General features: G+C 40.6%; 1 long non-coding RNA gene across 2 annotated transcripts in view; it reads left to right on the top strand.

The window, feature by feature from the left end:
• The window catches only part of LOC135092168 (uncharacterized), a 57,540-nt gene extending 44,532 nt beyond the window's left edge, over nucleotides 1-13,008 (top strand). For both annotated transcript variants that reach the window (XR_010262785.1, XR_010262784.1), the window contains exons 3-4: nucleotides 11,882-12,011; nucleotides 12,834-13,008. This is a non-coding gene — a long non-coding RNA (uncharacterized LOC135092168). The remainder of the gene's footprint in view (nucleotides 1-11,881; nucleotides 12,012-12,833) is intronic.
• Nucleotides 13,009-14,030: the final 1,022 nt, after the last annotated feature.

Below are 14,030 nucleotides of genomic sequence, written 5' to 3'. Positions count from 1 at the left end.
CCTCTATGGCAAAATGATGCAGAACAAGAGGCTAGGGGCCCTCAGCAAGCTTAAGGCCAAGAAACAGTCTGTCTTGCTGGCCATTGATGTTGCTTTGAGGTCTGTGTGTGTGTGTGTGTGTGTGTGTGTGTGTGTGTGTGTGTGTGTGTGTGTGTGTGTGTGTGTGTGTGGTTTGTTGGTTAGTTGTCTTTGTGTTTGCTTTTTAATTTTATTAATTGCATTCAAGAGTATTTTTTTAAGATTCCTATTAATCTTAAATAATGCAAGTTCAAAAAGAAATTTTGTCTTTTTTTCCCAGAATACCAAAACTTGATATTGTTTACCTACTTGTTATGAGCATCATCTTTGTTGTCTTATTGTCCCTTCCACGGCAGTACTCAAAACTCTCTCTCTCTCTCTCTCTCTCTCTCTCTCTCTCTCTCTCTCTCTCTCTCTCTCTCTCTCTCTCTCTCTCTCTCTCTCTCTCTCTCTCTCTCTCTCTCTCTCTCTCTCTCTCTCTCTCTCTCTCTCTCTCTCTCTCTCTCTCCTTCATCTGAGTAATTTTTTTCTCATGAGAAAAAATACATCTATAGACAGAGAGAGAAATAAGCATTCTCTCATTGTCTCTCCTACAGCAGCACTTAAAACTGCCTCTCTCCTTCATCTGAGTCACTCTTGTTTCTTGAGTGAATGTGTATCTGTGGATAGACAGATAAGCATTCCTTCATCTTCACCTCAGCAATACAGCTGGACATCAGTTTATAGCAAATCAGGTCCATGAGAGTTCACTTTAAATCACTTTGGCAGGAGGAGGCAGTATACACCTGCTGAAATAACAATTACTCCCAGTGAGGTCTAAAGCACTGTTCAGGGGGTGCTGTGAACTTATCATTAAACCCAGCTGTGACCTCACTGAACGTTTCCCTTTGTGTCTCACAACACAAGAGGCCAGTCACAGCCTGCCCTCTAAAGACAGCTCTCTTCCTCCACACAAAACTACAAGCACCTAATAACACACACACACCCTTCACTCAAAATTTTTAAAATCATGGCGACTCCTACAACAGCCTCGGAGTCCCCATCTGGGGAGGGGACCATAAATGTCCCCAGGTCGGACTGCCTTTCTGTCGACGACCTTAAGTGTCTTGAAACCCCCTTCAATTTTTTCTTCATTAACTTCTGCAACATTTGCAGTCTAAGATCTAATTTTCAATCTGTAGAACACCACCTCTCCTCTTCTAAACCTCATCTTCTTTTCCTCACTGAAACTCAGGTGTCTGAGGCAACTGACAGTAGCCCCTTTTCTGTTCCCTCCTACTTTCTCTATCCTCATTTTCGATCCAAAGCTGGATGCTGCGTTTATGTGCGCAATGACTTAACCTGCTCTCGTGCCCACGCTCTTGAATCTTCCGAGTTTTCCACCATCTGGCTACGACTACAGAGTCACTCTCATACTAAATTTATCTGTGCTGTATACCTCTCACCTAACTCCTCTGATTATAAGAAATTCTTTACTTAACTTCCAAAGTGGAGCACATTCTGACCCTCTTTCCTTTTGCAGAGATCTCCATTCTTGGAGACTTCAATGTTCACCACCAGCTTTGGCTTTCCTCTCCCTTCACTGACCATCCTGGTGAACTAGCCTACAACTTTGCTATCCTCCACGACCTAGAGCAATTGGTGCAACACCCTACTCGTATTCCTGACCGTCTTGGAGATACGCCCAACATTCTTGACCTTTTCCTGCCCTCCAATCCTGTTTATGCTGTCACCCTTTCTTCTCCATTGGGCTCCTCCAATCATAATTTCATATCTGTATCTTGTCCTGTCACTCCAATCCCTCCTCAGGATCCCCCTAAGCGAAGGTGCCTCTGGCGTTTTGCCTCAGCTAGTTGGGGGGGACCTGAGGAGGTATTTTGCTGATTTTCCTTGGAATGATTACTGCTTCCGTGTCAGAGACCCATCTTTGTGTGCTGAGCACATAACAGAGGTGATAGTGTCTGGAATGGAAGTGTACATTCCTCACTCTTTTTCTCGTCCTAAACCTTCTAAGCCTTGGTTTAACACAGCTTGTTCTCGTGCTATACATGATAGAGAGGTGGCCCACAAAAGGCACTTAAGCCTTCCATTACCAGAATCTCATACACTTCATATTTCTGCCTGGAACCATGCCAAGTCTGTTTTCCAACTAACCCAAAACTCCTTCATTAACAGAAAGTGTCAAAACATTTCATGATCTAACTCCCCTCATGACTTCTGGAATCTAGCCAAAAAAATCTCCAATAACTTTGCTTCACTTTAAACACTTTAAACACTTTATTATGTTTGTCTGTAATACATATATAAGCTTAAGGTACAATTAATTGAAAGACAAACAGCCCCTTATGAAGCACAAGCTTTTTGGGCACACTTAATATCTACTTAATACTGAAATGTAAAACAACACTAAACTAAAAATCTAATTGAAGAAAATGTAAAAAAAAAAAATTAATAGCAATAACAAAAGATTTAGGGATAAATGGCTTTCCAAGAACAGGAAGGAAAGGAGAAAAATCATAATTATACATGAGAAATAGAGAAAATTGTAGTGGAATCTGATTATAAACAAGCAAATATTAGTTTTGAGAATAATTAAACAAACAGAAATAAATATGTATATATACTAGAGGTTATAAACTATTTTAGTTACAGAGGATATGAACTATTTGGTTACAATACCAAGAAACAAAATAATTGATATTGATAAAAATTGATTGAAGTACAAGATGTGTCAGTATTGAGACAATAAATATTCTTTTAGTTTTCTCTTAAAGATATTTACGCTTAATGAATTTTTTATGTGTGACAGGGTGCTATTCCATATTTTGGGACCTTTATACATTAGAGAGTGTTGGTAGAGAGTTAAGGTATGATGGGAAATCTGTAGAGAATGCCTGTAGCGTGTGGAGTGGTTATGAGTTAGGGTCAGGGTATTGTTGTTGTTGGAATTTATCAATTTTTTTTTTTTTTTTTTTTTTTTTATGTAGGAAGGATACTGGCCAAGGGCAACAAAAATCTAATAAGAAAAAAAATGCCCACTGAAATGCCAGTCCCTTAAAAGGGTCAAAGTAGTGGTCAAAAATTGGTGGATAAGTGTCTTGAAACCTCCCTCTTGAAGGAATTCAAGTCATAGGAAGGTGGAAATACAGAAGCAGGCAAGGAGTTCCAGAGTTTACCAGAGAAAGGGATGAATGATTGAGAATACTGGTTAACTCTTGCGTTAGAGAGGTGGACAGAATAGGAGTGAGAGAAAGAAGAAAGTCTTGTGCAGCGAGGCCGCGGGAGGAGGGGAGGCATGCAGTTAGCAAGATCAGAAGAGCAGTTGGCATGAAAATAGCGGTAGAAGACAGCTAGATATGCAACATTGCGGCGGTGAGAGAGGGGCTGAAGACAGTCAGTTAGAGGAGAGGAGTTGATGAGACGAAAAGCTTTTGATTCCACCCTGTCTAGAACAGCAGTATGAGTGGAACCCCCCCAGACATGTGAAGCATACTCCATACATGGACGGATAAGGCCCTTGTACAGAGTTAGCAGCTGGGGGGGTGAGAAAAACTGGCGGAGACGTCTCAGAACACCTAACTTCATAGAAGCTGTTTTAGCTAGAGATGAGATGTGAAGTTTCCAGTTCAGATTATAAGTAAAGGACAGACCGAGGATGTTCAGTGTAGAAGAGGGGGACAGTTGAGTGTCATTGAAGAAGAGGGGATAGTTGTCTGGAAGATTGTGTCGAGTTGATAGATGGAGGAATTGAGTTTTTGAGGCATTGAACAATACCAAGTTTGCTCTGCCCCAATCAGAAATTTTAGAAAGATCAGAAGTCAGGCGTTCTGTGGCTTCCCTGCGTGATATGTTTACCTCCTGAAGGGTTGGACGTCTATGAAAAGACGTGGAAAAGTGCAGGGTGGTATCATCAGCATAGGAGTGGATAGGACAAGAAGTTTGGTTTAGAAGATCATTAATGAATAATAAGAAGAGAGTGGGTGACAGGACAGAACCCTGAGGAACACCACTGTTAATAGATTTAGGAGAAGAACAGTGACCGTCTACCACAGCAGCAATAGAACGGTCAGAAAGGAAACTTGAGATGAAGTTACAGAGAGAAGGATAGAAACCGTAGGAGGGTAGTTTGGAAATCAAAGCTTTGTGCCAGACTCTATCAAAGGCTTTTGATATGTCCAAGGCAACAGCAAAAGTTTCACCAAAGTCTCTAAAAGAGGATGACCAAGACTCAGTAAGGAAAGCCAGAAGATCACCAGTAGAGCGGCCTTGACGGAACCCATACTGGCGATCAGATAGAAGGTTGTGAAGTGATAGATGTTTAAGAATCTTCCTGTTGAGGATAGATTCAAAAACTTTAGATAAGCAGGAAATTAAAGCAATAGGACAGTAGTTTGAGGGATTAGAGCGGTCACCCTTTTTAGGAACAGGTTGAATGTAGGCAAACTTCCAGCAAGAAGGAAAGGTAGATGTTGACAGACAGAGCTGAGAGAGTTTGACTAGGCAAGGTGCAAGCACGGAGGCACAGTTTCGGAGAACAATAGGAGGGACCCCATCAGGTCCATAAGCCTTCCGAGGGTTTAGGCCAGCGAGGGTATGGAAAACATCATTACGAAGAATTTTAATACGTGGCATGAAGTAGTCAGAGGGTGGAGGAGAGGGAGGAACAAGCCCAGAATCGTCCAAGGTAGAGTTTTTAGCAAAGGTTTGAGCAAAGAGTTCAGCTTTAGAAATAGATGTGATAGCAGTGGTGCCATCTGGTTGAAGTAGAGGAGGGAAAGAAGAAGAAGCAAAGTTATTAGAGATATTTTTGGCTAGATGCCAGAAATCACGAGGGGAGTTAGATCTTGAAAGGTTTTGACATTTTCTGTTAATGAAGGAGTTTTTGGCTAGTTGGAGAACAGACTTGGCATGGTTCCGGGCAGAAATATAAAGTGCATGAGATTCTGGTGAAGGAAGGCTTAAGTACCTTTTGTGGGCCACCTCTCTATCATGTATAGCACGAGAACAAGCTGTGTTAAACCAAGGTTTAGAATAGAAGGTTTAGGACGAGAAAAAGAGTGAGGAATGTACGCCTCCATGCCAGACACTATCACCTCTGTTATGCGCTCAGCACACAAAGACGGGTCTCTGACACGGAAGCAGTAGTCATTCCAAGGAAAATCAGCAAAATACCTCCTCAGGTCCCCCCCAACTAGCAGAGGCAAAACGCCAGAGGCACCTTCGCTTAGGGGGATCCTGAGGAGGGATTGGAGTGATAGGACAAGATAAAGATATGAGATTGTGATCGGAGGAGCCCAACGGAGAAGAAAGGGTGACAGCATAAGCAGAAGGATTAGAGGTCAGGAAAAGGTCAAGAATGTTGGGCGTATCTCCAAGACGGTCAGGAATATGAGTAGGGTGTTGCACCAATTGCTCTAGGTCATGGAGGATAGCAAAGTTGTAGGCTAGTTCACCAGGATGGTCAGTGAAGGGAGAGGAAAGCCAAAGCTGGTGGTGAACATTGAAGTCTCCAAGAATGGAGATCTCTGCAAAAGGGAAGAGGGTCAGAATGTGCTCCACTTTGGAAGTTAAGTAGTCAAAGAATTTCTTATAGTCAGAGGAGTTAGGAGAGAGGTATACAGCACAGATAAATTTAGTATGAGAATGACTCTGTAGTCGTAGCCAGATGGTGGAAAACTCGGAAGATTCAAGAGCGTGGGCACGAGAGCAGGTTAAGTCATTGCACACATAAACGCAGCATCCAGCTTTGGATCGAAAATGAGGATAGAGAAAGTAGGAGGGAACAGAAAAGGGGCTACTGTCAGTTGCCTCAGACACCTGAGTTTCAGTGAGGAAAAGAAGATGAGGTTTAGAAGAGGAGAGGTGGTGTTCTACAGATTGAAAATTAGATCTTAGACCGCGAATGTTGCAGAAGTTAATGAAGAAAAAGTTGAGGGGGGTGTCAAGACACTTAGGGTCGTCGACGGAAAGGCAGTCCGACCTGGGGACATTTATGGTCCCCTCCCCAGATGGGGACTCCGAGGCTGGTGTAGGAGTCGCCATGATTTTTAAATTTTTTGAGTGAAGGGTGTGTGTGTTATTAGGTGCTTGTAGTTTTGTGTGGAGGAAGAGAGTTGTCTTTAGAGGGCAGGCTGTGACTACCCCCTAAATTTGAACATTATGATTGCAATAGAGAAGTTTGATAAGTCAGAGAGTTGAAGGATTTTCATAGATTTAAAGAGTGGAGGTGTGTGTTGGAGGAAGTCACTATTAGTCATGATTCTAATAATTTTCTTGTGGAGGATGTTTAGATTTTGTAAATGACATGGGTAGGTAGTGGACCAAATTGGATTACAGTAGGTTAAGTGTGGGTATATATGGGCATAATACATGATTTTCATAATTTCCACTGGAACAAAGTTTTTTATTTTCAGCAATAGAGCTATTGATCTAGATAATTTTAGGCAAAGGTTTGATATGTGATATTTAAAGGTAAGATTATTGCCAAATGTGACTCCAAGAAATTTTGTCTTAGAAACTTGCGTGATATCTTTATCTAATATGGTAAGTCTAGGTAAGGGTTGGTATTTGGTGGTGGTATTTGTAAATAACATGTAGAAAGTTTTAGCTGTGTTAATTGTTAGGCGATTTGCAAGACACCATTCAGAAAAGGCAGATAATTCTAGGTTGGCTCTGTAGATTAGGTCAGTGGGATTATCACCAATCATGTACAAGGTGGAGTCATCAGCAAACTGTATAGTGTTGAAAGCAGTAGAGGCATTGCTGATATCGTTGATATATATCAGGAAAAGAATAGGGCCTAAGATGCTACCTTGTGGCACGCCAAGATGTATAGGTTTGATGGTTGATTTAGAGTTATTGTAGGATGTAAAATGAGATCGGCCAGTTAAATATGATTTGAACCAATTTTCCACACAACCGCGAATACCATAGTGACGTAATTTGTCTATTAGAATGTTTGGGTCAACTGTGTCAAAAGCTTTGCTGAAATCAATGAAAATGGATATTATAGACTTATGTTTATTCAAGGCATCGTGTAGGTCAGAGGTAAACACATTTATAGCGTCAAAAGTATTTAGTCCGGGGCGGAAACCAAATTGCCTATTATTTAAGAATTTTTGTGAATTGAGGTAGTTCATGAGGAAGTTCTTCATAATGATTTCAAATATTTTAGAGAACACTGGTAAAATAGATATTGGTCGGTAGTTTGAGATATTAGTTTTACTTCCCGATTTATGGATAGGGATAATTTTTGCCAGCTTGAATCTATTAGGGAAAACTCCATCTTTTATTGAATCATTAAATAATTTTGAGAGTGGCTCTGCTAGAAGATTTTTGTTCTCTTTGATTATTTTCACAGGTATTTAATCCGTAGGGCATTTTTTATTTTTTAAGGCAGAAATAGCTTTTACTATGTCATTTCCTGTCACTATGGGAATATTCATGGAATATTCCTCTTCTTTCCCTCCTTTATTTCAACCAGATGGCACCACTGCTATCACATCTATTTCTAAAGCTGAACTCTGCTCAAAACTTTGCTAAAAACTTTACCTTGGACAATTCTGGGCTTGTTCCTCCCTCTCCTCCACCCTCTGACTACTTCATGCCACCTATAAAAATTCTTCACAATGATATTTTTCATGCCTTTGCTGGCCTAAACCCTCGGAAGGCTTATGGACCTGATGGGGTCCCTCCTATTGTTCTCCGAAACTGTGCCTCTGTGCTTGCACCTTGTCTAGTCAAACTCTTTCAGCTCTGTCTGTCAACATCTACCTTTCCTTCTTGCTGGAAGTTTGCCTACATTCAGCCTGTTCCTAAAAAGGGTGACCGTTCTAATCCCTCAAACTACCGTCCTATTGCTTTAATTTCCTGCCTATCTAAAGTTTTTGAATCTATCCTCAACAGGAAGATTCTTAAACATCTATCACTTCACAACCTTCTATCTGATCGCCAGTATGGGTTCCGTCAAGGCCGCTCTACTGGTGATCTTCTGGCTTTCCTTACTGAGTCTTGGTCATCCTCTTTTAGATATTTTGGTGAAACTTTTGCTGTTGCCTTAGATATATCAAAAGCTTTTGAAAGAGTCTGGCACAAAGGTTTGATTTCCAAACTACCCTCCAACGGCTTCTATCCTTCTCTCTGTAACTTCATCTCAAGTTTCCTTTCTGACTGTTCTATTGCTGCTGTGGTAGACAGTCACTGTTCTCCTAAATCTATTAACAGTGGTGTTCCTCAGGGTTCTGTCCTGTCACGCACTCTCTTTTTATTATTCATTAATGATCTTTTACACCAAACTTCTTGTCCTATCCACTCCTACGCTGATGATACCACTCTGCACTTTTCCACGTCTTTTCATAGATGTCCAACCCTTCAGGAAGTATACATTTCATGCAGGGAAGCCACAGAATGCTTGACTTCTGATCTTTCTAAAATTTCTGATTGGGGCAGAGCAAACTTGGTATTGTTCAATGCCTCAAAAACTCAATTTTTCCATCTATCAACTCAACACAACCTTCCAGACAACTATCTTCTTCAACGACACTCAACTCTTCTACACTGAACATCCTCAGTCTGTCCTTTACTTGTAATCTGAACTGAAAACTTCACATCTCATATCTAGCTAAAACAGCTTCTATGAAGTTAGGCGTTCTGAGACGTCTCCGCCAGTTTTTCTCAACCCCCCCAGCTGCTAACTCTGTACAAGGGCCTTATCCGTCCATGTATGGAGTATGCTTCACATGTCTGGGGGGATTCCACTCATACTGCTCTTCTAGACAGGGTGGAATCAAAAGCTTTTCATCTCAACTCCTCTCCTCTAACTGACTGTCTTCAGCCTCTCTCTCACCACTGCAATGTTGCATCTCTAGCAGTCTTCTACCGCTATTTTCATGCTAACTGCTCTTCTGATCTTGCTAATTGCATGCCTCTCCTCCTCTTGTGGCTTTGCTGCACAAGACTTTCTTCTTTCTCTCATCCCTATTCTGTCCACCTCTCTAATGCAAGAGTTAACCATTATTCTCAACCATTCATCCCTTTCTCTGGTAAACTCTGGAACTCCCTGCCTGCTTCTGTATTTCCACCTTCCTATGACTTGAATTTCTTCAAGAGGGAGGTTTCAAGACACTTATTCATCAATTTTTGTCTACTGCTTTGGACCCTTTTATGGGACTGGCATTTCAGTGGGCTTTTTTTTTTTTTTGTTACCCTTGGCCAGTGTCCATCCTAGAAAAAAAAAAAAAAAAAAAAAATATATATATATATATATATATATATATATATATATATATATATATATATATATATATATATATATATATATATATATATATATATATATATATATATATATATATATATTGTTTTAATGGAAAGGCTTTCATGGCTGGGAAACAACACATGTCAATTTCAATTCGCTTTAAATCTAAATTATTAGATAATTTTAAATTGATTCATGTTAAATTAATGTTCTGCTGTACATGAATTTCTCTCTCTCTCTCTCTCTCTCTCTCTCTCTCTCTCTCTCTCTCTCTCTCTCTCTCTCTCTCTCTCTCTCTCTCTCTCTCTCTCTCTCTCTCTCTCTCTCTCTCTCTCTCTCTCTCTCTCAGTCTCTGTATTTCTTATCACACGTTCCATAATTTGTGTTGTAATTTTTGTCTGCAATATTCCCATTATTAAATTATCTGTGTGTCTATTATGTATCAGTTTTCTTTCTCCAGTTTTAGGCAAATTGAATTTCAGGGAAATTATTTAAGTTTTGGATAAGTTATTCTGTGTTTTATGGGAGTGATTGAAGTAACAGGAAATTTAGTTATTTGTGTCTCAGTTCAAGATTAGGAAAGTTTATTTATTCATGTCTGTTCATGTTTACAAAAGTTTTAATCACTGTCTCATTTCAAATTTAGGAAAGTTCAGTTATTCATAGGTTCAAGTTTAGAAAAGTTTAGTTATGTCTCAGTTCAAGGTCAGAAAAGTTTATTTGCTCGTGTCTCGGTTCAAGTTTGGAAAAAAATTAGTTATTTATGTCTTCAGGTTTTGGAAAATTTATTTAATGTCTCAATTCAAGTTTGGGAAAGTTTTAATCATCCATGTCCCAGAAAAGTTAATTGAGATGTAATATTTTCAAGGTAAACATTCTCAAAGGATTTCTGGATGTGTGTGTATTGAGTTGCCATTTGAGTGATGAGAAGAACATAATAACATAAGAGATAAGGGAAGCTGCAAGAAGCGACTAGGCTTACACGTGGCAGTCCCTGTATGAAATTACCTATTTCCACCTATCATCTCCATCCATAAACCTGTCTAATTTTCTCTTAAAGCTCCCTAATGTCTTAGCACTAAACTTGATTACTGAGTCCATTCCAGTCTTCTACCACTCTATTTGAGAACCAGTCTCTTCCTATCTCTTTCTTAAACCCAAATTTTTCAAGCATGAATTTGTTATTTCTTGTTCTGGTTGCTGATCCTAAGAATTTTGCTTACATTCCCCTTGTTATAACTCTTAAACCACTTAAAGACTTTTATCAGGTCCCCTCTTAACCTACGTCTCTCTAAAGAATGTATATTTAACAGCTTCAATCTCACCTTGTAAGGATTACTCCTCATCCCCTGTATCCTTTTAGTCATTCTTTGTATTGATTCTAATAGATCTATATCTTTCCTGTGATGTAGGGACCAGAATTGCACATTGTAGTCTAGATGACTACGCCAAATATAACTTTAATATTACTTTGGGCCTTCTACTTTTAACAGTCTTAAAAATTAATCCCTACTTGCCTGTTTCTGGCCTCAGTGTATTGCTTTCCTAGACGGAGTTCAGAGCTAACTATAACTCCTAAATCTTTTTTGTACCCTGTACCTACCAGTTTCATTGTTTATTGTGCACCTACTATGTGGGTTTCCTTTACCTATGCTAAGTACTTTGCATTTGTTGATATTAAACTGCATTTGCCATCTGTCTGTCCATTCATTCATCTTCTCTAAATCTGCCTGCAAGCCAGTGGCATCCGATTTTGACCTAATTAATCAACCTATCTTATTAATCTACCAAGATTAGAAGATTAAGTGCGAGACAAAAGGGAGGTAGTGTTGTAACTGTGCGGTTTTTCCTCCCACCACAGTTCCCACACAGGTCGAAGTCTGCCTTCCAACCACACGGAAAATGCATGGGTTGATTTACATGCATCTGATTGGGAGCATACACACTTGGTGATTTGAAGACCACGTTACACTTCCATCAGCTTGCCTGGCCCATGATCCTAGCCAATCAAATTTGTTCCAGCAGATCATCGAATAATATCCTGAAGTAACTGAAAAATTCGTCTTGATGGTGCCTCAACTAGTGGTACAATGTTATGAACATCCCATGGGTCAGTCTGTCATGTAGTAAAGGGTGAATCCAGTGTTATCTTTGACTCTTCATGTGGCATGCCCATCCGATGCAGGAACTAGACATGCTGCCTTTGCCATGTACATGCTGACTCATGATGCCAGCCAGGGTCAATGGCACAGCTCCTGTAGTGAAACTGCCTCTTGTAGAAAGTATCTGTGGTTTGAACTGGGCCTAAGGAAGACAGTGATAAACAATTGTTTGTGAAAAGGCTGATCTGCTTTAGCAGCCCATTTTGGGAGCAACTGGAAGAATTAATATTAGTTCAGGCATCGTCGTTTCCAGTTGATAGAAGTTAACACCATATTTCTTGCCATTCGTAGTCTAAGGTGTAAGGTTTCCATTCTGAGACCAAGACGTTTCTGGTTTGTAGTTCAACCTGTAACATTCTTGATCTTGATTGTGTTGCTTTGGTATTGTAGTGTGTTGACCAGTAATTGTGTTGTTTGTTTTTTGTGAGACTTGTTACTCTTCCAGACAGCCACAGCCTCCCAGCATGGCCAGCCTGACCAGCCTGACCAGCCACCCCCCCTGACAGCACCCCTGACCCTTACTGGCTCATGGTGATGCAAGAAGACCACCACACACACATGTTAAGTCAGTACAGGTAACAATAACACAGGTGGTATTTCTGTATACTCGTAAGAGTTTGTCTAAAATTAACTAATTGTTTTGAGTATAGTAGTAATTTGGTATTCTGCCTTTAAATACTTCCATTAATTTGGGAATAAAACATGTTATCTTGGTTGCACTAACCTTTTTATAGCCATGGTCATCTTTTGCTAATCTTCCTGATGCTGTAAGTCATTTGGATGATGACAGGAGAGAAAAGAAAACAAGGTTAATATCATCTTTTCACACTGCAGAAATATTTAGGGGAGCTCAGCACAAGAATAGTGACAAAAAGTTATAGGCGTTAAAGTAGAAAATTTGTGTAGCAGTGAAAGGTTTAAACATAATATTTTATGAAATGTATCAGTCATTTCCAGTTACATTTCTTTTTTGATCTTTGCAGAGCTTTTAATTGTCAAATCTCTGTGTATGAACTTCAGCTTTTGAATATTCTATTAATATTAGTATTTGAACATGAAAGGGAGTGTTTCTTTCTTTTTTCTTACATTTTACAAGTGTTTCTTCCTCTCCTTCAACATTTCCATGAGATGTTTGTATGTTTGTACTCTGTAAAGTGTATCCCAGATTTGCTATAATATTTGTAATTTCCTTGTTCACGTTTTTTTTGTTTAAGATGCTTTAAAAGTATAAAGGATGAGTTTTAAATCAGAGAATGAATAGATAAAAAGCAGTTATTCTTTTTAAAATTCTATATCTTTACATATATTGTAGTAGAACATCATCTCCACAAATAGTCAGGGTAAGGGTAAGATGTGTGTCAATAACTGATGTGTTTAACCATCATTCACTATTTCAGCAATGGATCTTCACACATCAGTACACTGGAGATACTAACTGGGAGGAGAGGAGAGGAGAGCATCTCACAGCATCAATATATTCTTCCTTCCTGGAATAATATATTCCTCTTCCTGGAGAGAAGAAACTATGAAAGAGATATAATAGATAAGTGTATAAATGAACCCAAACTATTCTTTAGACATATTAATGGGAAGATGAAGAAGGAAGGTGTATCAAGATTGAAAGTTGAAGGAAAAATCTGATGACGATGCACAGGGCATGGCAGAGGTTTTGAACAATAGAGCAACTAGTCCTGTCAAGCTCCACGCATAACACGTATGAACCCACAAACAAATACCCACACACAAGTACCTAGAAGTGCACCTGTGGGCACGCACATGAGCTGTGAGATGGTAGTAAACGCAGGTGAGAGACCTATGTTTACATGAAAAACTGCTACTGCTGACCCAACTCAATCCATGTGACCCCTTTTATGAGAATCACAGTGGGCCTGGCCCTGGGAATAACAACCCTCTTGGGGAGACACAGGAGCAAGGACAGACCAGGACAGAAACAAGGTATCTCAGGTGGGCCAAAGCCATGTGTCCAGTGAGCCCCACCTTCAGGAAACCTCCTGTCAGCATCCCTGTCAGTGCCTCCCAGAGAATCAACTCCACACCTCATAACTGGCTAAGACTAAAGTGTAGTGTCCTGTCATCAAACTCAAGGAGTGCAGATGCTTGCGCCCACTGTAAGCCAGGGGACATTCCCTGTCTGTGCCTCTGTCACTGACCCCTCCAGCACACAGCAGCGTACTGGCCTGAAGGATGCCTGGAGCACCAGGAAAACTCTACAGATGTTGAGTGCCATCCTTCGCCAGCTGACCTTGACAGCAACCAGCAGTGACCACTTCGAGCAGCCTGGCCAGTGACCCAGAACCCCCAACACCCCTCCTGCATGCCCCTGCTGGCACCTCTGCCCAGGGAAATCAGTGCAGTTGACAGTAGTGGACAGTTCTCACATCTTGACCACCACAGGAGCAGCCTAGCTGGTGACCCAGAGCCACAACTCCCCTCCTGCACGCCCCTGCTAGCACCTCTGGCTAGGGAAGGCAGTGCAGTTGATGGTGACAGATGGCTCTTTCATGTCACAGCCACCATGGGAGCAGCCTAGCCAGTGCCCCAGTCACAATGCCCCTCCTACACGCCCCTGCCAG

Source organism: Scylla paramamosain, chromosome 39, assembly GCF_035594125.1.
Source record: "Scylla paramamosain isolate STU-SP2022 chromosome 39, ASM3559412v1, whole genome shotgun sequence".
Lineage (NCBI taxonomy): Eukaryota > Metazoa > Arthropoda > Malacostraca > Decapoda > Portunidae > Scylla > Scylla paramamosain.
Note: the sequence above shows the minus strand (reverse complement) of the source record. Positions and strands in the feature narration are given on the sequence as shown.